We start from the raw sequence: 3,012 nt of genomic DNA, 5'->3' as shown, positions 1-3,012 counted from the left end.
TTTAAAATTTTGTAAACAGAGAGTTACTTACGTTTCTTGCATAAATAAAAGAAATTTTATTTAACAAATTGTGACACTAAGGACCGAGGTTACCGTGGTCTTTTCTGTAGGTTTTTCTTTCCACGGATAACCTCCCCATTTATTGGGAAATTTTTGTAATATATATATTTTTTTTGTACATACCCCAAACGTTTTCTCGATGCCTTTTCATCGTTATCCCATTTTAATTTTTTACTTTATTTTCGTCCCCATCGAAAAGAAAAACTCTACATTTGTATTTTGTCCCCTCTATGTTGAGCCCTGTGTGGCTAATAAAGAAACATATCTATCTATCTATCTATCTATCTATCTATCTATCTATCTATCTATCTATCGATCTATCTATCTACCTACCTATCTATCTACCTACCTATCTATCTTTAAACTGCTCGGGGTCTGGTTCAGTCCGGACCTCCAAATGGATAAGAACTGGGACGAGATCACCAGTAGAGTGATCAAACTCAGCCAAACATGGGCTGAGAGAAAGTTATCTCTAAAAGGCCGGGCGGAGGTGGCTAATGTGTATATCGCATCAGTCATCGATTACCGCCTGGCCGTCGTGCCTTGTCCCGATGCCACCATCACGAAACTAAAACGCATACTTTTCCGCTTTCTGTGGAAGGGTGGCGTTCCGATGGTGAGGCGATCTATTTGCTGTCAACAACCGTTACGTGGAGGACTGGGGATGCCGTGGTTAATGATGCGCAGACATGCGCTGAGACTGCGGCATCTCTGGAACTTCATTGACAACGGTGAACAGGTGTGGGCGCCGTTTGTGAGGCACGCCTTCCCGCAGCTCGTCTCACTCACCGAACTGCAAACATGGATCAGGAAGAGACCGAAACTGGGCGATTGGCACCGCGAGTGTGGCCAAGCTCTACAACAGCTCTGCCGTCCGGGATCAAACTTGTGCAACTTCCAAACGACCAATGCGTTCTATAGAGGACTAGTGGAGGGGACGTCTGACGACACTCTCGGGGCAAACCTGGGTGTCGACGAGAAATTCCTAACCCGTCTTTTCAAGACGACGTTCGGGCCGGGGCCTATGCATAATTTCCAGAGATCCCTGGCTTGGCAATGCTATCGAGACGGACTACCAGTTCGAGAGAAGATCTACAGATACGGTTCGAAAACCACCGGACCGACCTGCCCGAGATGCGGTCAGAGCGACGAAACCGTTCTGCACGCACTCGTGCAGTGTCCAGATATTTCAGAGCTGTGGACCTTCGTCGAACGGCTGTTGTCGCGTGTGGGACGAGCCCACTTATCAGCCGGGTCTATCGTGAATATTGTTCCGCCACCTTCCTTTAAACGGGAAGGAAAAACGGTTTTTGTAACACTGATAGCTATGGCAAAAGAATGCGTGTGGTGGACGCGTTTGAAAGGTCTACAAACAAACACTTTCCTCTCTGGTCAGTCCCTCGTCAACTTTTTCAAGTACCACTTGAAAAGGAGGATGAGGATAGAGAGGAAAGTGTTGTTGAATGAAAGTTTCAATAAAAATGGGTAAATGTGGCAAGAATGGTAAGAATGAATGACGACACCATTTTAAGCATAGACTTGTAACAAAAAGAGACAAAAAGAGAGAAGGTACTTACTTTCATGTACCTTTAAAAAAAAAAGCCTGAGGTGACCGTGGTCTTTTCCGTAGGCTTTTCTCTCCACGGATAAACCTAATCTGTTCCCCGTTTTTTACATCGACTGTGATACACGATCCCTATTGATCGCCCCCCCCCACGTTTTTTTTTCTTCCCGCGATCCCTTTTGATCAAAATTATCCCCCCCCCCCCAAGAAAAGCTCTACTTTGTAATTTGTCCATTTTCTGTATTTAGCCCTGTGTGGCTATAATAAAAAGATATCTATCTGCCACTTACCAGTAACTAAAATGGTCCGGAAAAAGGATCGAAGTATTGCTCCAAATCAATGAGAGTCAAGTAAGCAACATCCCACACCATATTGATATGCCAGACGGCCATATTCTCTATCTAGTGGTAGAAGGCAGGAGGCCTCGCTGCTACCTGTGTGGCAGAGAAGGGCACCTCCGAACTAACTGCCCAACAACAAAGAAAAATCAACAAGAGCAAGAACAACAACCACAAGGAAAGAGTACAAGGAAAAAGGAACCTTTACTACCCACACCACCATCAACACAGAAAACAAGCAATGAGACACATCCAACAACACCAACAAACGAACATAAAACAGCATCCGGAAAAACACCTCCAACAACAAGAACTAAAGAAACAGTTAAACCAAAAGACAATACAAAAACTGATCCCACTTCCCACACATCACATACACCACAACCAGCAAGTCAACAACCAACAACAACAAAAACAACAACACAACCACTTACACAAACAAACACAGATCCACACGACATGCTCCTGCCCCCTTCCGATTCCTCGGAACCTTGGTCGGAAGACGAAAGTAATGAGGACTGGCAAATAGCCCAGAAAGGAAGGAGATAGAGGAGCAAGAAAAGAAAAGCAAACACAAACAAAGCAGGGAGATACATAACTCCCGAAAACACTCCAGACACCAACACTAGCACACACAGCACCAACACAAGCAGAAAAACCCCAAAAGTAAGCACACACACAATGCTCACTGCCATCAACACAAAAAACTCAGAGTTGATGGAATACATCAACACAAAAACAAACATAACAAACGAAGACATAAAAACCAGCAACCACCCGTACACAACACCGCCAGAACACATCAAAATACTACACATTACACCAACCCTGCACCACACACTAAAATCTATTTTTCCCAAGGCAGTTGGCAAATGCCAAAAATACCTGGCGAAAAAACTGTACAAGGATCTCCTCGAAGAAAACCCGAAAGAGGAGACAAAAACTCTCGAAGGGTAAGTGACTCTCCTTAAAACTCTAACACTCACATTAGAATTATGCTCAAGATTGGTTGTGTAAATGCGCGTGGCTTGGGGTCCCCTTGGAAACAAG

At 44.4% G+C, this 3,012-nt stretch overlaps 1 long non-coding RNA gene across 1 annotated transcript in view; it reads right to left on the bottom strand.

Moving 5' to 3' along the window:
- The window catches only part of LOC149137068 (uncharacterized), a 31,992-nt gene extending 29,569 nt beyond the window's left edge, over positions 1-2,423 (bottom strand). The window contains exon 1 of the long non-coding RNA XR_016237642.1: positions 2,397-2,423. This is a non-coding gene — a long non-coding RNA (uncharacterized LOC149137068). The remainder of the gene's footprint in view (positions 1-2,396) is intronic.
- Positions 2,424-3,012: the final 589 nt, after the last annotated feature.

Source organism: Octopus bimaculoides, chromosome 2, assembly GCF_046866305.1.
Source record: "Octopus bimaculoides isolate indiv1 chromosome 2, ASM4686630v1, whole genome shotgun sequence".
Classification (NCBI taxonomy): Eukaryota; Metazoa; Mollusca; class Cephalopoda; order Octopoda; family Octopodidae; genus Octopus; species Octopus bimaculoides.
The sequence above is the reverse complement of the archived record's forward strand: the minus strand, read 5'-3'. Positions and strand labels throughout refer to the sequence as shown.